Source organism: Stegodyphus dumicola, chromosome 8, assembly GCF_044657685.1.
Source record: "Stegodyphus dumicola isolate Sdum_Otavi_A_Nest chromosome 8, ASM4465768v1".
Classification (NCBI taxonomy): domain Eukaryota; kingdom Metazoa; phylum Arthropoda; class Arachnida; order Araneae; family Eresidae; genus Stegodyphus; species Stegodyphus dumicola.
This window is the reverse complement of record NC_140775.1, coordinates 178,100,093-178,121,080: the sequence shown is the minus strand read 5'-3', so window position 1 is coordinate 178,121,080 and position 20,988 is coordinate 178,100,093. Positions and strand designations below refer to the sequence as shown.

Sequence of the window (20,988 nt, the reverse complement as noted above, 5' to 3'; positions counted from 1 at the left end):
ATGTATATTTCTCGCATTGTGATAAAACAACTGTACCTAGAGCCATCCAATCTTGAATAACGTAATCCTCCACTAAATATGGGCATCTGGAAGTCCTAATTTTGAACTTGGAATTTGTTTTATTATCGATTTCATAATATTTCATAACACTTTAACGAATTTTTGGTTAACAAACTCAACGATTTAAAAACGAGCAACGGCAACACTGTACGGTAAAAAAAAAAAAAAAAAAAAAAAAAAAAAAAAAAAAAAAAAATTATCTCCAGCGCGCGAGACTGTGTATCGGAAAATCTAAAGATATGCTCATTTTAAAATTATTTGGCGATATTGCCGTTGAATTGAATTTTATGATTTAAGCGCGAAGAACATGATATTTAATAAATAAACGTAACACACAAAACGTTAAAAAAGCGCCCCTTTGGGCTTAATGTAAAATCTGAAAGCTTTTCAGGTTTTATTTATTTATTTTTTTTCCATCTTCATTTTGCTTTTGATTGGCTCATAAAGCAGTCACATGCAAGTGATTCCGATCCACTCGTTCCTTTGAGAGCTAAAGTTAAAAATAATTTCGCCATAAAAAGTAAAGAGAAATATAAAAGGATAACCGGCTTTGAAAACATGTTAAATATTGAGTATATTAAATATATCTCTCCATGATGAATGGTTTTAACTCACGAGTTCAGGTAAATCTGTAAAGAAACAATACGGAGTCAAAGAATCCCAGCTCATTTTCCCGAAGCAAACAAACCACTCAACGGTAGATAATAAATTCAAGTTCCAGGCATACTTTGACCCCCACATTCCACCAACAGATAAGGTCTTGGGGGAGATCACCCCTCTCCCACGTACCTGTACACGTCTCTCGCGGTAATGCAGCATCCTGCCCAGAGATGCGTTGATTACAGACTGAAGACCGATCTCTGGGCAAGATGGAATATAAGTGTCATTTTCAAGCCTCTTGCCGTCCCCGCAAGAAGAAGCATTCGGTAAAAATAAGTGGCAAAGACAGGACTAGATAGCCACTTGGTTTAGAATACAGAAATTCAGCACAACCTTAAAAAGTTTTGTAATAATAACAATAAAAAAAATCTGTTAAATGCTTTATTAGAACAAAATTACTTTATTTCATGTTTTAGTATAATTGTAACGGAGTTTGTCACTAAATTCTTTAACAGGTATTTACATCCGATGGTATAAAAATTTCAAATAAAAAAGGTATTACATTATCCAGTGCTCTTTAATCTTCATTGTATCTTTCAAGACTATTCACCAGATATGACTCCACCAGTATCCGATTGGCTAAAGACTGTTAAATGTTGGTAGATCGTCCCGGATTCTAGCCCATGCAAATAGACTGGCTGTAAATTTGGTTTTAGTAGTGTAACGAGAATTTGAGCCAGTTTTCCTTAAAATGTCCTTTATGAAAGCATCCCATCTCTTAGGCAGATTGCCCTCGTTTGCTTTCCCATGCTCAAATAAACTGATTTAACCATAACCAGATAGTTTGAAAGAAAAAATATTTTAGCTTCACTTTCTTATTTATTTTAAACGAGGGGGTTTATTTACTTGAGAGCAATTTTACAAAGCGTTTAATATTTTTTATTATAAAATTAAATAAGCCTAAACACTACAATATTTTTCAAAATATTTCTCAAATAGTAAAATAAATATTTAAAAAGAATTTAATTAAAAATCTCAGAAAAAAGTAAAATACGATAAAGATGATAAAATGTATCAATTTATGAAAAAAAATGTAGTCAGTTTAATACGAAAATAGGTTTTCTCGAATACCTATAAAACTTTTTTTTTTCCCGTTGTCGCATAGCCATTGTGTGATTTTATGATATATAATTTGGAATGAATATTTACCTCTCGCATGTTCTAACGTTTCAAGTGTCTGGTATTATGTTTTAACATAATTTTCTTATCCGGAATTTAATTACATTTAACTTATTATACCATCGTTTTATTAAATGCAAGCAATGATATCAAACTAATATTAAACAGCAGGATTATTGCATTGCCCAAGCGTTTTTTTTCAGCCCAAAGTCGCCTTAGCCCAGAAGGGCTATGGAATAGAATGTAAAATTGTATAAGCAAACAAAAAATATAAGTCTCGAAGCGGCATTTTGAGTCTAATCATAAACGGTTGTATCACTTTTCAGAGTGTTGCCAGCAAATATTACCGGCATGTATTATATTTAAATAAATTAAAGAATGAAGAATCTAAATTATGTATTTTTCTTGCATTGGGAAAAAACAACGATACTTCAAAGCCATCAAATTCCGAATAACGTATTCCTCCACAGAGTATGGGCACACAGAAGAGCGAACTTTCATTCATTTCATGTTTTTTAAAATTTTAACTAATTTTTATTAAAAAAGCTAAACGATTTCAAATCGAGCAATGGCAACACTGTAGGGAATAAAGCACTTTCGTCTCCAGTGCGCGCGACTGTCTTCTAAAGATACACTGGTTTTAACTTTTTCTTTTTCCCAAAGTGGAATATTAATTTTTCCCAAAGTGGAATATTAATTTTTCCCAAAGTGAAATATTAATATTAATTTTACAGTAGTGAAACAGGTTTCCATTTCAAAGCTGTTTCGCTACTGTTAAAATTATGTAAATATGAACTTGTGGCATTTGAAGAAACTTATTGTGGCTCTCAAACTTTAGTGGATTCCAACATGCGGCTCTTAATGTCATGATGTTTGGCTACTTCTGATATATATAGCAATAATATTGTTGCGTTTTAGAGGTTCGTGGATTTGGAGTGATTGACTACAACACTTGATGAAGAATCAAAACACAATTTATTCGTCACTATAACACAGGACACTTTCGAAGACGCTTTAAAGTCGTCGAAAAATTACGATAAACAGCTGAAACAATCATCAACACAGCCTGTTAGGCTATAACGGGGAAGACAGCTTCACGACAAAGCACTAAAGTACAGCTCCCGACTCGGTCGATTGCTCTCGAGCTAATCTCTGAACTCAAGGCGCTATTACTGAACTCAACATGCGCTTACTGAACTCAAGATACTCTACTCCGGGTACAAGCAGGTTATATATAGCTTTTGGCCTGCCTTGGAGAACATTCTCGGAAAAATCTGTAAGAATTCGTTCTAGAATGTTCTCTCTCCGACTATGGCATATCGTCAATTTTGCCGCCAAGCGGATAGTTTCGCGCCAAATCTGGGAACCCTGCCTTTTCCTGCCACTTTCTGGCAACCCTAAACCTCGCTTTGCGGGAAAGATATCTTGCAGCAGCAGCGTGTTTCGTAGCAATATTTTCACTTTCAGAATACAGTAGAAAAAAATCTGATGTGTACACCCCATGACTTCCTTGTACGGAATATTAAATTATGCGCATTTTTTCTTGCATTTCATTTACACTTATTGGATGGAATTAAATCTACTTTGTCGATAGCGCATAAACCACAATAGAATAAATGCGCTCTTTAAAATTCACTATATTTGTTTACCATAGCGACACTCTGGCGCTAGACTCACTTAACAGCGTTATATTTCTTTCATATTATAACTCAGAATGCACAAAATTTATATCATTTGAAGAATTATCTAATCGTTACCACATGTTCTATTCAAATACTATAATAAAGCTAGAACGATGTATAAAAGAAATTAAGCAAACAAAACAAAAAAGAAACAGTTTTTCACAGACGATTGAGTATTTCTCATTCAATTAATTCAGTTCTCACTTCGCGAAAAGGCAAAAATACATAAAATCTCAAAATATCTGTGTTAAAAATTACGAAGTAAATCTTAAACACTTATTTCCTGGCAAAAATTCCAGAAAGGATTAAGCATGATTTAATTCGCAAAAATAAATGAAGGCGTTATGTTTGTTGTTGCGAAGCTTAGTGTCTCTAGATTGGCAACAAATCTACTATTTTGCTGTTTCAAATGTAAACAAATATGACCGCCATCTTATTTAAAACTTGAGGCTTAACCGCACTTAAACAGCTTTTAAATTGTTGATAATTGTACAAATATTGCTTGCAGATTTACTAAAGGCATAAAAACCTTAACCGGAAGATAAGAACAACATAATTCAATTATTTTTAAAGCAAAAAATGCACAATTTCTGAACATATAAGAGTAAAGAAACAGATCACTGAGACGGGTAACAAAGTGGATATATATATAAATATATTTATATACGTTTGGTGCGGCCGATTGCAACCGAAATTCGAGTTGCACATCTGCATGTTATAGCAGTCCTATATACAAAATTTCAATGTTCTGAGGCTACACGTTTTTGAATTATACAAGATACGTACTTACATACAAGATACGTACAGACGCCACGAAAAATTCTCTTCAGAATTCATTTTAAAGCAGTTTTATAATTTTTTTGGAGGATAAGAGTCTTTTATTCTGTCCTTACGTACAGATATCACTCAGAAACATGGTTAAATTACATTCGATAGCGTCAAAATGGATATTTTCGTTGAAATATGCTGCCTGAATCTTTTCGCGATTACAATACTTCCTTTTTACTTCGTACAAGGAAGTAAAAAATAGCCTTATTTCTGGGTATAACGCTTTATGTATAATACAATGTATTTCCATTTCTCGTAAAGTAATTCAAGGAAGATTAGTTTTTCATTTCTAAACATTCGGCCTTTTAATTCGAAATTCTAGAAAGTCATTCATAATGAAAACTTTAGAAGTAAGCGACAAAATATGCGTATTTTTAAGAATATGACACTTATTTATTTGATGCTTTAAAACAAAGGAAAACAAGTTGAAATATTAAGTTTTAAATTCGCAGAAAAAACTGGAATGTACAGCTTATATAATGCGTAAATCTACATATTTCTAACACGTGCGAGAATTATTTATTATTCACACATTTTCTAGTTTATCTTTCAATGAATATTTCACTCAAAACACGATGATATTTCTATTTCAAGAGTTGTTTTGTACGTACATAACAAACAAAAATAATCGTAGAAGCAATTATGTGCTTTGAAAAATTTCAGATCGAAAATACAATGGTAATAACTGCAGTAGCACAGTACCGTTCAACAACACATACTTTAAATAGTTGCTGTTAAAAAAAAATGCTGTATTCGCTACCTACCACATCTCATCGAAAATTCAAAGTTATCTACCCAAGCAGTCTTCCAATTCCCAAGACTGTTAGAATTTTAACAATTGCTTTGCTGTAAAATACAAATTTGCTATAAATATTCTATGAGATAGTTCAGATTTCTGAATTAAATACTTTAAAACAAAAGAAGCATTTTCGGAATATTTTTTTATTACAAAGTAAGTCAACATTTTCCTTTTAAAAGCAATTTTGTGTTTATTATTCAGTTTATGTATATCATTTTTAGCTATTGATTGTTTTTCTCCAAGATTTATTCCTTTTTTTTATTTTTCTTTGTAAGTCGGTGAGGTAAAATTCCCGAACAGGCACAACAGAATTACAAAGCTTTAGAGGAAGCGAAATAGCGGAATAAATAAAATAAACATTCTCTGATTTTTCAGAAATTCTTCTTCGGTACAATCACACTTTCTCCACACTTTTGGAATTAATACATTTATATACAGCTATATAAATATAACACATGTATTGCTACAAAACCAACTCTACAAGTATCTGTTTTATAGTATTTTTTGTGCAAGGTGTATGAATCCAGCATAGGGATCCATCCATCCATACATACATGTATATAATTCAGAACTACCATAAAAGATTCATTCACTTTCAAAATGCTATGTATTCAAAAGTATTACACGCACAATGTTCAGCGATATTTGAAAATAACCGCAAACTCACTAAGTCTGTGTTCACCAAGACTGTGACTGGCCCAAGTTGCCTGGACATTGCAGTTGTGGTTGTTTTCGCAAGTGGCTGCTAATTCCAGACATTTTGCCTTCCAAAACGACAGGGCAACCCTCATAGGATTGGATTGGATTGGATTATTTAATTATGGCAAAGCACACGAGGGCTATCTGCCTAAAGGGAGGGATGCCTTCGTGGAGGACTTTCTAAGAGAAACTGGCTCGTATACACGTTACACATGGGGAAAACCACGAAAATGCCCATGCAGCCAGCCCGTTCGCGGGATTCGAACCTCGGACCGAACTACCAGTGTTCATCGTCTTTACCGCTCGGCCGCTGGTAGGCGCAACCCTCATACTAATATTCATGTTCATCGATACCTGAGGGATGAACTTCCGCATTACTGAATTAGGCAGGATGGTGATGATAACATTCCTTTGTTCCCATGCCCCCTTGTGGTCACCTGATTTAACGCCTTATGACGTTTCCGTTTAGAAGCGCATATGGACCTTGTTTATCTTCACTACCGAAAACATGGATCAATTCTGCAGTGGACATGGGTCAATTCTGCAATGATGACCATTGACAGGATGGCCCTGTAAAATGTCCGGAACGAGTTTATCTACCGCCTGGACGTGCGTCGTATGACCCAAGGGCGCACATTGAACCATTTGTAGAAGTTTGCGAGTTTGTGGTTATCATCATTACATCACTTATATTTGTACGCGTAGTTTTGAATATGCAGCATTATAAAAATGAATGAATCTTTTATAGTAATCCTGTATTATAACACAGAAGGGAAGCTAATTATAGAAAAATAGCACACAGGCACATACATACACGTGTACATGCATATACATATTTACATATATACATACACAGCTATATGAGTACACCGCATATATTATTACAGACACAACTCTACATGTACCTAATCTACACAATTCTTCGTGCAGGAAGTCACACATATAAACACATATATTACACACATATGTGTGTAACTAACATACATACACGTCCAATTTTCTAATTAATTTATATACGTACATTATAACATACATTATATATATATATATATATATATATACACACACATACAGAATCCTTATAAAGATGTGAAAATAGCGCTAAAAATTGGTTTCAGTATGTGGAAAAATATATGTCTACATGATTCTCTAATGCATAAAGTATTCGGTTAGTCCATAAGTTCGTGCGCATTAAGAGTATGTAGGGAATTCACTATGATGCATTTTACTAAAACAATACAATTTTGAACCTGTTGAAACTTGTTATCACCAACTTTCGTAACCAACTATTATTCGTACTAACATATTATTCAGTTCATCATTAACTTTCGTAAATATCGAAAGAATTTTAGTACCCATAAAAGATGAATATAGATAATCAGTACAAACGTGCTGTGTTACATTTTTTTTTTTTTTTTTTTTTTATTTTCGTGTGGCGAATCTGCCAGGTTTGCAGCGATAAAAATTAACAGTGTACATTAGTGTAAGGACTGCCCAGAAATGATTTAAAAAATTTAAAGTTGGAAAAAGCAGCATTGATGATGAACACCGTTCAGGACGTTTTGAACTGTTAGAACCAAATCAAACGATTCATTCAGAAGTTTATAGTGAACAACTTTGCCGTGTAAACTCAGAATTGATCGAAAAACGCCCACGATGGGTGAATATCAAGAAAGTGTTGTTTCGTCATGATAACGCTAGACCGCATACGGCTCGAACAACGCTGCAAAAAATTAGTGAATTTAATTGGGAGCTTTTTCCACATCCTGCTTACTCCCCAGATATTGCCCCAAGTGATTTTCACTTATTTCGTGCCTTACAAAAATTTTTACTGGGAAGAAAATTACATTCTAAACAGGATGTACACAATGAACTTTCAAGTTTTTCGCATGAAAGCCAGAGACTTTCGACAGCAATGGCATAAAAAAGCTGCCTGTAAGATGGCGAGACATTGTAGATCATGGAGGAAAATATATAATTAATTAAAATTGTGTTTTTTTAATATTATTTAAAAAATTACTAAAACATGCGCACGGATTTATGAACTGACCCAATATATTAGGTTGCGTAAAGTATATTATGGAAAAAATTGCAAGGGAGTTGAAGGAGAAATTGTTCCTTTAAAAGGGGTCGATGCGAGGAAAAGGTTGGGAATCCCTGCACTTTTGCAAAGTGCTTTACTTAGTTGTTACTGACTGATCTCTCTACCTTGCCCAAATCCTTTTATTTTATTTTCTCATTCCTTTGTTTGCAATTAGTTACTCTGGACTTTTGCATTGTCATACATCCTATGGTACACTGACCTACATTCAATTACAACTTATGCAAAACCTACGCGATATATATCTGATAATCCGCTGTTGTAAGTCTACCGCCACTTTGCTGCAATATAATATTTACTGGGCGGAACAAGGTAACGCCATAAAATAGGTTTTACTTCCCCTTACTTCATTTTCCATATCGTATTTTATTCTGTAATGTAAACAAAGCAATTGTTTTCAAAGAAAACCAACAACTACGCTTACGGAGAATGTAACTTATTACATACAAGGCAGGAAGCAAACACTCGGAAATGAAGGTCAAGGGCGCTCGTTCCTTGCTGCGCGTTCTTTCCTTCGCTCTCTGCCCGATTTTTCTAAATTCCGCCACCTGTCGTCTAATGTATAATTTTCTTCGGTGGAGTTACTTCAAAACAGCGCTTCTTAGACTCAGGGTCGTGACCTGTTGCAAGGAGGGGGGAGGGACGTGTAAAATTTATCATCTTAAGCTAGACATTTTAGGCCTGGAGGTTTTGAGAAGAGAAAAAATAGTCTACATACACAATATTGTTTATAAGTTCGCAGAAATTAGGATGTAGTGGCAATTGCCAAAAATCAGGTCTCGAGGTAAAAATTCATAAAAGTACAAACAAAGATTACAATATTAATAACATTTATTGAACATGGAATTTTTTTAAAACGGTTTTTATTTATTTTAATTTTTTTTAAATATAGCGGCGCTTTGCATTTTTCATACTGGTTTCTGGGATGCCCACCACATTGTTAGGATTGCACGAATTTTACGTACATATAAATAATTTTAATAACATTGTAAATAATAGTATATCTTATATATAATGCAACATGAAATGCCTCGAGAATCGAAGCTCTGCCAGAAAAAAAAAAGATTACAGGGGCAGGTCCATGTAAAATAAAGCTAAATGGCAAAATAGCGCCAAGCTGGTGATGGTTTTGGCGACTAATTTTTGTCGCCAAATTTGACGAAAAATTTCCAGAAGTATCTAAACTTGGCGACATTTTGGTCTGATGACTATGTAATTGTAACTATATTTCGGAATCGCTCGCGAATTCCGTCTATTTCTTTGTAAGAAAATTACTGCATTAAGGTACCCAATGCAACAGATATTTATCAATAAATAGCACTGATACTGTAATACAATAATATTAATTCCCAGTTTATTCTTTACAAACTGTTTACCTTACCACAAAATATAACTGCGAAATATTGGCCAATGATTTGCATTTTTCAGCGTTAATTACCGGCCGTTAATTATTAATTATTTAGTTTAATTAGTTAATTATTAATTATTTAGTTTAATTAGCGGCAAGTGCCATTAGCGTAAACGTTTGCTGAAGCCGGAATGCGAATAATGCGTATTCGAATGGCATCTGTTGCAGAGGGTCGAATGGCAAATTCCGTGACTAATGATGGTGTGGTGTATTTAATTATGGCAAAGTACACTAGGGCTATCTGCCTAAGGGGAGGGAGGCCTTCGTGGAGGACTTTCTAAGGGAAACTGGCTCGTATACACGTTACACATGGGGAAAACCACGAAAACACCCATGCAGCCAGCCCGTTCGCGGGATTCGAACCTCGGACCGAACTACAAGTGTTCAGCGACTTTACCGCTCGGCCGCTGGTGGGCGCGTGACTAATGAATTCAAATAGAAGACTGTCAGATGACTAGTTCTAACTTAAGACACTGATTTTGTTCTGTTACATTTCTTATATCGTTTTTTTTAAAGATTCTGTTTGATTTCAGGGAATAATACATATTTAACTGAAACTGTGGTGTTTTACTATAAATCTAAAGATCCGAAGTCAGATAATTCCAAGCGTTACATCTGAGTAAAAAGTTTAGTTTGGTTTATTTAATTATAGCAAAGTACTCGAAGGCTATCCGCCTAAGGAGAGGGATGCCTTCGTGGAGAACTTCGTAAAGGAAACTGGCTGGCATACAAGTTAGACATGGAGAAAATCACGAAAACGCCCATGTAGCTAGCCCGTTCGCCAGGATTGGAAACCGGAGCTAACTACCAATATTCGGCGAGTTTTTTACCGCTCGGCCGCTGAATCTGAGGGAGAATTAGCTATAGCTGTAGAATAAGCCAATGTCCAAACAACGACTATATCACTATGATGGTATGGTCTCACTGAGATGGTACAGTTACATATAGGGATCAGACTAATTACAGTTATATAATCATGCCGTCAAGTTTGGCCAAAACGCTGCCAGGTTTGGCGACTTCTGGAGATTTCTCACCAAATTTGGTGACAAAAATTAGTCACCAAAACCATCGCCAGCTTGGCACTATTTCGCCATCAACCTCTGTTTTACATCGACAGGTTTAGTGATGGTACGTATTAATCTAGCAATTTAAAGCCGTATATCGATCCCATTGAGCATAAAAAGTCCTAATTCCTCCCCCCATCAGTGGGACTTGTTGTATTAGTGGACTTCTTTCCTTGTTAAAATTGACTGGACTTGTTAAAACTGAGGTTTATAGAGAAAGAAGTCATAATCTTGACCAACTAGACAATCACGCAAATAATTCCAAGGGATGCATGAGATATTTTTGCCTGAACATGGACTAAAAGTGAGTATTCCTATGATGCCTGTCGTGATGTTAATAGTCACCGCATCGAAATTATAAATTTTTCTCATCATCTTTTGCACGACTGAATTACATAAAAGCACTTTTAATCCATTTGATATAATGCATACACCCATCAGCGGCTGAGCGGTTAGATCGTTGAACACTGGTATTTTGATCTGGGTTTAGAATCCCGGCAAAGAGACTGTCTACATGGCCGTCATCGTGGTTTTTCCCTATTGCTCTCTGTATATTAGCCGTTTTCCCTTAAGTCCTCCCCAAAGGCATCCGCCCTTAGGCAGATAGTCCTTCAGTTCTTTACCATAAACAATAAAACCAAACAAATAATGCACACTTCACAAATTCCTCTGTTTTTTCTGATAGGGTTTAATATAACATAAGAATATAAATATAAACAATCACAAGACTAGAAAAAACATTTCGGATTCTTAAAATATATAAAATTATTCACCCACAGAAAAATATTTAATATAGGAATTGTACAATGATTAACATAACCCTTGATATTTCCGTTTATTTTGTTTTAGTAAAAGAATCCAGCGTAATTCCATCACACGAACCAATATATTCACGCTCTAATGCAATTAGTTATTATTAGAAATTCATCAGACATAATAAGCGGAATATCCTCTTTTATTGGTTCGTTAATCAAGACCCAATGCACGGCTGGACGCTTATTAAAGCATATCCTGTAGGAAAAGGTGGAATTTCAGTCTTTAATGACACTGAAGAATACTATAAATGAGCTTCAGGAATGCAGAAGATATGCAGTTTTCATGTTTGTTTTCAATCGATGCAACTGATTGTGAGTAACGCGAACACGAATCGTACTGATGTTTATCGATAAACATTTATATCGATCAACAACACAACTTTCAGGAAATTATAAGCTTAGCTTCTTTACATGAAGCAGTAGGATTTTTCAAATATTATATTCCCAATAACGAACCCAAAAAATATAACACATCTTCAGTTTAAAATTTAAAAATATTCTGCCGTGACTTTTTTTCTTTTCTTTTTTTTTTTGAGGAGGGGGTATATGTGCTTCTAAATTCAAAAAGCAAAGAATCAATGCTGTAGAAAGTTAGATAATTTTTCAAGTTAGTTACGATTTCCATATTCCTTAATCGAATTCTACGAAATTTTGTTATGCAAATTTTGATAATGAAATTTTCTGTGTTTTAAGATTTCATGCATTAAAATTTTTGCATCCTCTCCTCTTTGAGCGCTTTTGTGGTTTAGAAAAAGAATATTTTTTCTTAGCATTTTCTTACTCGCGTCTAAAGAACGGTTGGAAAAAGATCGATGGTCATATATTACCATAATTCTGTCTTGGAGTTGAATTTATATTTTTTCCCTACGATGTTATTTCTGACAAAACGAAAATTTATGATTTTTTTGTTAATAGTATTTTAATCAATAATTTTGTAAAAGAAATGCAATTTTTTTTAAAGACCAAAAGGAACATTAGTTCCGAATGGGCTACTGCTTCTTAACAAACATATAACGTGCACAAAAGAGTTTTGAAGACTTTAAGTGTGCATAAAGAAGTATTTTAGGGAACAAGAACCTATTTTTTGTTCACAAATGAAAGATTATGACATTCTGTAATCTTAAGGGGACTCATACACCTTAAACCCCTCATGATCTTCGAATATGTGACTATTGCAAGAACTGGGATATTTTATTTATTTTAAAAGTAATTACTTCCAACTTTTTACAGCTGACTTCATGATATAGCTGCTTTGGAAACTAGTAACCAGAAAGTTTGTGTTGCCACAAATATTTTTGTAATTTAATCCTCTTCGTGACAAAATATTTCGCCTTATTTCCACCTTGCGCGCATGATATTTTAAAAATGGCTAATGGTACATACTTGAAATTTGATGGAATTCTTTATATGGGCACCATTTTCTAACTGAACCAACAATCTGATGAATATTTTACTATTGAAAAATTTTATGGACGAAAACGTTACAAATTTTTGTAATAAAATACATTTTATGAACTCAACTCAAAATAAAATAAAAATTTAACATGAAATTTTTAGAATTTTAGCTTCACAGTAGTTTCCAGACGTTATAAAAGCTATATATTAAATATGGAATTAAATTATGAAACAGAATGTTTTAAACTGTGCGCGCAAGTTGGAAACATGACGAAAAATGTTGTCACAAAGCGGATTAAATTATAAAAATATTTGTGGCAACACAAACTTTCTGATTACTATTTTAGAAAGCAGCTATATTATGTAGTCAGCTGTAAAACGTTGGTAGTAATTGCTTTTAAAATAAATATGTTATCCCAATTCTTGCAACAGTCACCTATTCGAACATCTTATGGGTTTTAAGGTGTACGAGTCCCCTTAATTATGACATTCTGTAAATGAAAGAAGATTATGAAATTCATTTTTTAATGAATTTCGAGATGAAATTATTTACATACACCCATAACCTACACTGTGTAAACAGATTAAAAAAAACTAATATTACCCCCCCAAAAAAAACTAATATTACTCCCTCCCCCCTGAAAAAACCTGTCGACAGCATTAAGCACACTTCGAGAGGTCCAGGCTGGAGTCCCGGGATTGCTCATTTTTCAAGTCTCTTGTTTAAAAAGAAATTAATGACTCTACAGTAGGATACAAACTAAAAGGGTGGTGGACAACAATTCGTGACACCAGGATTTGGCGATCTAAACCCCAGCTGCTGTTTAAAAGGGGGAGAATATAAGGTCTTTTCTCCCTCCTTCTTGCATGCCTTCGAAGTGTAACGGTAACACACTCGCGGGTATTCGCGAGGTCCAGTTTCGACTCCCGGCGAGGGCACTGCCCATGCATGTACCGTTACAATTACATATAGGAATCGAAAAGAAAAAAAAAAAAAAAAAATGCCGCCAAATGGTCACCAAGTGCGGCGAATTTTGGCGATTCCTCGACAAATTTGGCGACAAAAATTAGTCTCCAAAACCATCGACAGCTTGGTAGTATCTCGCAAATTTGGCAAGATAACTACACTCATGTCCATAAATTAAGGATACTGCAAAATCAGGAAAAGGAAGAGTTGGAAGCAAAACAAATTTGACTTATTTGTAAAGCTTATTAATAATTAAACAAAAGGTAAAGAGCAAAAAAAGATGCTATATGTTTGATATTATTAAAAAAATTAGCGATTTTTTCTCCCTGGAGCAAATTACAGAAAAAAACCTATTTACACAAAAACAATATTACATGGTTGGTATGATTGTTAATGCATTGTACGTCTCCCAGACGATGCAATACAGTCCGTACAACGCCTAGGCATGCTGAGTATCAAATTATCGATCTGATCTTGGGGGATATTACACCACTCAAAAAGCAATTCTCTCCGAAGTTCCGGTAGACATGTAGGAAGAGGTTGACGGGCTGCAACTCGTCGGCCAAGCATGTCCCACATGTGCTCTACTGGACTCAAGTCCGGTGAGAATGCTGGCCAGTCCATACAGGTGACATTCTCCGATTGGAGGCATTCGCTTACGATGTTTGCACGGTGCGGACGGGCGTTGACATCCATAAACACAAATCGTGCGCCCATGGCGCCCCGAAACAAACGTACATGTTCTTCCAGAATGACGTTCCGACAGATTTGGCTTGTCATGGTTATGAACATGCAGGTCAGTTCTAGAACCCAGAATAATTCCATCCCAAACGAGCACTCCTGCACCACCGTAACAGAGTCGTTCAATGATGTTTTCTTGGTGGTAACGGGTACCTGGAGCTCTTCATATGAAAGTCCGCGGAGAATCAGACTGCAAGCTAAACCTGGACTCGTCGGAAAACATCACACAAGCCCACTGTTGCGGTGTCCACAATGCATGCTCTCTACTCCAGGCTAACCGCAGGCGACAGTGAGTTGCAGTAAGTGGAACGCATCTGACAGGTCTACGAGCATATAGACCGATCTGCCCTAAGCGTCTGTACACGATCTGCCTTGAAATTGTCGTACCAGTGGCTGAAGAGAGCTGACGCGGCAGGTCTGAGGCTGTGCTCCGCTTGTTTCCTTTGGCAGTAACTGCCAAATACCGGTCCTCATTCGGCGTTGTAACTCTGGGGCGACCTGTGCTGTAACGTCTACTGACATTACCCTCATCTTGGAATTGTTGCCAAAGCCTGGAGATGGCACTCTCGGCAATTCCAAGTTCCTCTGATACTTCCAGTTGAGTACGCTCAAATTTCAGACGGCCGATAATTCTATCACGTAAAAAATCATCCAAATGCGTCCTTTGTGTCATAACGATTCGGTTATTGCACTGAAATGCTTATAAAGCGCCTGCGAACAATTTTACTTCTTTGCCTGTATTCCTTATATATCACTCTCTTACACTCTCGTCATTGTGACGTACCATCGGTGTCATCTGGTTACTTCCTGAAATTTGCATATGATTCTTGACGATATGTGTAGTGATTTTACAGGTGATATGTTTATTTTAGAGTTCGATTTTCGCGTGACTCCGAATTATCCTTAATTTATGGACATGAGTGTATTTACCTCAATGTTAAATATACTTGCCTATGTAATCTTAGTTTTCCGGTGAAGCTTTACTCACTTGAGGTCTTATATGTTACATTATACAAGAGGTACTACAATTTTACATATAATTTCACTAAAATATTTATACATATATGTGTAATAATAGCCAATTTCAGAGAAGTATTGATGTAAGGAACACTGAGATGTAGAAACGTAATAATGTTGTTCGGTGTAATCCATATTGAAGAATAAATTTGGTAATTGAGCAAGATTAAATTCCATTTTTATTTAAATTGACATTTGTGGCCACCGTCACTTTGCACTCTTAATCCTTCCTATTTCCAGAACATTTACATTTTTGATAATGTTGCGATAGAAAGACAGCGAAGCAAATTTACGTCCAAGCAGTGTAGAGAGGGAAGCTAAAGTACGTATTTATCCAATATGGCAGCTCACCAAACAGGAAGGTTTTGGTTTAAGTTACAGAGGTTTCAGTTCTCAGAGTTTAGCTTCCCAATTACTACGTCATCCGAGTTTCGCAAGCTTCGTGAAATAGATTAATCTAGAAATGACGCAGTCCAAAAATGTTATTAGTATTTTTAGAATGAAGACGGGAGCTAAAGCACTATTATTAATTTATTATTTGAAAAATAGATATTTTATATTTTACATATACAGTGGTGGCCAAAATTGTGGACACTTTGGAAATTTTTATGTTTCTGAACTTTGTATGCTTATAGAAAATGTTACGTTTCGCAAAATGCAAACTTGTATTTATCATTTTAAAGAGAATTTATTACTGAATTCAATACAAAACACAAAATTCAATTATTTGCAATACAAAAAAAAGTTATATGTACTTTAATATAAATAAAAAACACAGTTATGAAGTGGTTTGTAATGTCTAGTTTTCCTGGCCAATCACTGTTATTGTTCTGAGAACCAATCAAATGTTAATAACTGCCAGTAGAAGCTGACATCATGTTTACACTCGAAACAATTCATTATTTTGCTTTGTTCTGTAGAAGGAGGACGTGTTTCTTATACACTGCAATTACAAGTAGGAATTTTTGTAAAAATTTTTAATATTTAGTCAAGAAGCAATGACATCAAATAAAAGAGTAGATTGGACAGAAAGAGATGTAATATTATTGTGTTACAAGAAAGTGGTCTATCCTATGCTGAAATTGCAAGACAGGTGGGTGGTTGAGTGACTACATAGTGGTTGAGTGACTACATACTGGAGTCCGAAAGTTTTGTTGTCCGAAAGTTTTGTTTACGATATCAGGAGACAAATTCAATAAAAAACAAAGAAGGGAAAGGCCGTAAAAGGTGCACCACATCTATTGATGACAGAAGAATAAAAAGACTATGTCTCCAAGATAGAAAAATGTCACCAGCGGCCATCAGAAGTGATCTGAATGATGCTAGTGTTTCTGTCAGTTCAGAATCAAGAACAATCAGAAGAAGATTAACATATGTTCGACTGACAGGTAGAATTCCACGAAAAAGTCTTATCTGAATTTTCAGCAACGAAAAAAAAGGCTACAGTGGGCAAATGAACACATTAATTGGACAGATGATCAGTGGTCACAAGTTATATGGAGTGCAACAATGCTTTGTATATTTTTCAGCAGGATTCTGCTCCTTGCCACACGGCCAAAATATCGAAAGAGTGATTTCGTACAAAGAGCATTAAATTGTTGTCATGGCCAGGAAACAGTCCTGACCTCAATCCTATCGAAAATTTGTGGCACCGTTTGAAAACTCTTGTCCGAATGAGGCGCCCATCAAATAAAAGGGAACTAATTGAGGCTATAATTGTTTCCTGACATCATGTAATAACGAAAGAAGAGCTTAAAACTCTTGTCAGCTCAATGAAACGTCGATGTGAAGCTGTAATCAAAAATAAAGGGTATCCTACTAAGTACTGATAATTCACTGCAATCATCAGTATCTAATGTATATCGATAACTATTATCGTTTAACTTTATTTGTATTGCAAATAATTGAATTTTATGTTTTGTATTGAATTCAGTAATAAATTCTCTTTAAAATGATATATACAAGTTTGCATTTGGTGAAAGGTAACGTTTTCTATAAGCATACAAATTTCAAAAACATAAAAATTTCCAAAAGTGTCCACAATTTTGGCCACCACTGTATATACAAAATTCGTAACAATATTCTTGTTCAGAAGGATATCAGGGGGGAAAATCCTTCATAACATCGACATTCGACAGATTTTTAACAGCAGGATGCATATTAATTTTATATAACACTACTGGTTAATCTTAAAAGGCGAGAGTCCTCTCGGACCGTTCCCAGAGGTGTTCTTCATCAAATATCCAGTAGAGCTGTGCGACCAATGGTGAAATCCTGTTATCCCACCTCACTTATACGTTTACCTGTAGATACAGATATTAAGAGCTAGAAAATATGAAAAATCAACTGTGCATTAACCATAATTTTAACCATGTATCTTTGACTTGGCAGCTAGAAGTAGTAACCGTAACCATAGTAGTAATATTGTAGATACATGAGGTTATTTTTGAAGTAAGAGACATAAAAAAATGAGCAATGCCCTCGCCGTAACTCAAACCTGGAACTCTCCAATATGCGCCTAGTGTGCTAACTGTTACACCACGAAGGGATGCTGAAAGGAGGGAGAAACTAATCGGAGAAATCGGTTCCAAAGGGGGATGTTGAGCTTTGCCTAAACTTATATACTCCCTCTTTTAAAGCGCGACTGGGGATTAGGGGACCCAAACCTTAAATACTGGTGGTGAAGAATCAGCATCCACCATCTTTTAGTTCAGGCGCCACTGTAGAGGACATTAGATTTTTCTTGATGCTGGAGAAGTAAAAAATGAGCAATGCCCTCGCCGGGACTCGAATCTGGAGCTCTCGAATACGCGCCGAGTGTGATAACCATTACACCACGAAGGCACGCCGAAAGAAGGGAGAGAATAAAAATATTAATAAACATTATGGAGCATTCTAACCTAATTCCTTCTGTTATATAATTACACTTATACTGCAGGATTTTTACGCTTTTATTAAATGTACTTGCATGAAACAGTACGCATTTACTGGGATTTTAATAACAGCAATGTAGTTTTGAAAAGTGGTAAAGCTGTCTGTAAAACCACCTTACTTAGGAATTAGCTAACGTTATTTACAAGAGCAAAATTTTCATTCTCGAGTATAATTAACGTCAAATTACCGTCAGACATTTGCGGAGTTTCTACTTGCATTTGGAGAAAAGAGATTGTTCATACACATTTAACAAATCTATATTTATGGAGTTTCCGAGTTTGAAGAGATAAGGAAAACGTAAATTCGCCTCTGGGTTTAATTGGATTAAACGTCATCGGTTTAAGTGAAATACTCTTTTCGCCATTTCAGAGAAAGAATAACAAGCAAGAATTTTCCTCTTGATGCGAAAACAGTTTAGTCAGAACTCTAAATTTAGTAAATTAGACAAATGTATTTTCTGGCGCTAATGGAATTACAGCATTTCAGTGGTATTTTTTAATCCTTTTTTTAAGCTTCATTGGATAATTCATGACTTTAAAAAGTAATAACGGCTCAGAGGAAGGGAAAAAACAGACGTTCATATATGCAATTGGATACATTTTGAATTAACCGGATGAAAAATAACATATATTTGTTAATGAAATTTTAAGCCTGTTTAATATACTACAGTGAATATTAAAATTTCTCCTTTCCTTCATATAATAATAATAACAAAAAAAAAAAAAAAAAAAAAAATAGTATTTATTACCTCAAATGGCTATTAATTTCGTTTTGGCATTTTCCGTCGACGCACTTTCCGCGTTGATTCACTTTTCAAGCTGTTGCCACCAATTATTACAGCCCTGTATTATATTTAAAGAAATTAAATAATGAAGAATCTGCATAAATGTATGTATTTTTATCGCATTGTGACAAAACAACGGTACTTAGAGCCATCAAATTTTGAATAACATAATCCTCCACAGAATATGTCCATTCGGGAGCCCAAATTTGGGAATTTGGAATTTGTTTTGTTCTCAGTTTCATACTTTGTCAGAGATTAAAGAATTTTTGATTAACAAGCTCAATGATTTCAAAGCGAGCAATGGCAACACTGTACGGGGGAAACAAATTACCTCTAGCGCTCGGAACTGTGTATCGGAAATTCTAAAGATACACTCATTTAAAAATTATTTTGCGATATCGTTGTTAAATTGAATTTTATGGCTTAAGTTCGAAAAACATGATCGTTAATAAATAAAGGTAACACACAAAACGTAAAAAAAAAAAAAAAAAAAAAAAAAAAAAACCTCTTCGGGCGTAATGTAAAATCTGAAAACTTTCAGACTTTTTTTATTAAGTCATTTTTTTATTTTCAATTAAATTATCATTAAATTTCATTAAATCAAATTCAATTAAATTTCAATTAAATCAAAGTAAAATTTCAAATCTGCATCTAAGAATTTTGATTTTTATTTATAACATTTTGGCAAAGCACAATTGTTCTCTCTTTAAGGAAAAAAAAAATTTATTAGTACATAATATTCAAATGATAAGGCATCTACATGAACAAGCTTTAAAAAAGTATTTCTAAACTGTAATCAAAAACATAAATTTTCCAAAATACAGTTTCAGTAGAATGCAAAAACTACATTTCTGCATCTGCACACTGAAACAAATTATCAAGCCTGAAATTATCACTTTTCAGTCTTTAAGCACATTGTTTTTCATGATAAAAGTAAAGATGGAAAATCAATTTCACGCTCAGAAACTCCATTTCACAACTAGTCAGTTATCAGCAACGTTCTCTCAAACATTAGACACGATTACACGTGCATGGCTTTAGTGGTATATTCATGGTCAGTGCTGTATTTTATTATTTATTACTAATTTCTAAACAGTAAAACATAGTAAAATTTGTAATACAGGAAATCCTATTAAATAATATATTGCATTACTACAACCACGAAGAAAATAACACCACCATCACACAACAATAACTAGAGCGGCGCCATATTGCTTGTTTGGGAAACTTCTGACAGTGGGGGAGGGAGGGGGAATTTTTTCTTCACGTCAGCGTTAACAGGGAGAAAAGTTTTGCGATTGTGAATGAACTTGTTCGCGTTAAAGAGATGTTGGTTGATACCGGTGTTTATTTGTAATATCAGAAATGTAAGTGCTTATGTGTGTGTATTCAGAGAACCAACTCGTAGCAAAAACCACCTCCCTAAGACGACCGCCTCTGAAAGAGACCAGTATTTCTGAAAACATAAGTATACTTTGGTATTGAATATTCCCTCTGTAAGGCGACCATTCACAAAGAAAATTCTGCAAGTGTGTCTGGTCGCCTTAGAGAGATTCATTCCGTAGATGCAATCTCCCTAAGACGACCACCTCTAAAAGATAAACGTATCTCTGAGAACGTGAGTATCTATTGGTATTGAGCATCACCTCTCTAAGGCGACCACTTGCAAAGATGAATTTTTATTTGCGGCTGGTCGCCTTGGAAAGACCTCGTTGTGTGTGGTGTATATGATTACTGTTATTGTTTCCGAAAAAAAAATTTAAATAAAAAAATAGCATATTTAGTAAAAACCCTCTCTAAAACGACCACCTGCGTTTACAGGTTACTCTGGTGGTCTTAAAGAGATCATATTTTCATTATGTTAATTTTATTGTTTACAAGAAGTATATTAACGTCAGATAAAAAAATAGCACAA

The 20,988-nt window shown here is 34.8% G+C and overlaps 1 protein-coding gene across 5 annotated transcripts in view; it reads right to left on the bottom strand.

Moving 5' to 3' along the window:
• The window catches only part of LOC118201084 (uncharacterized), a 358,982-nt gene that overhangs the window by 65,375 nt on the left and 272,619 nt on the right, over positions 1-20,988 (bottom strand). The window contains exon 2 of one of the 5 annotated variants that reach the window (XM_085822793.1): positions 19,038-19,131. The exons of the other annotated variants lie outside the window; for them this stretch is intronic. The gene's annotated coding sequence lies outside the window, so the exon portion shown is untranslated. The remainder of the gene's footprint in view (positions 1-19,037; positions 19,132-20,988) is intronic. 5 annotated transcript variants of the gene reach the window in all.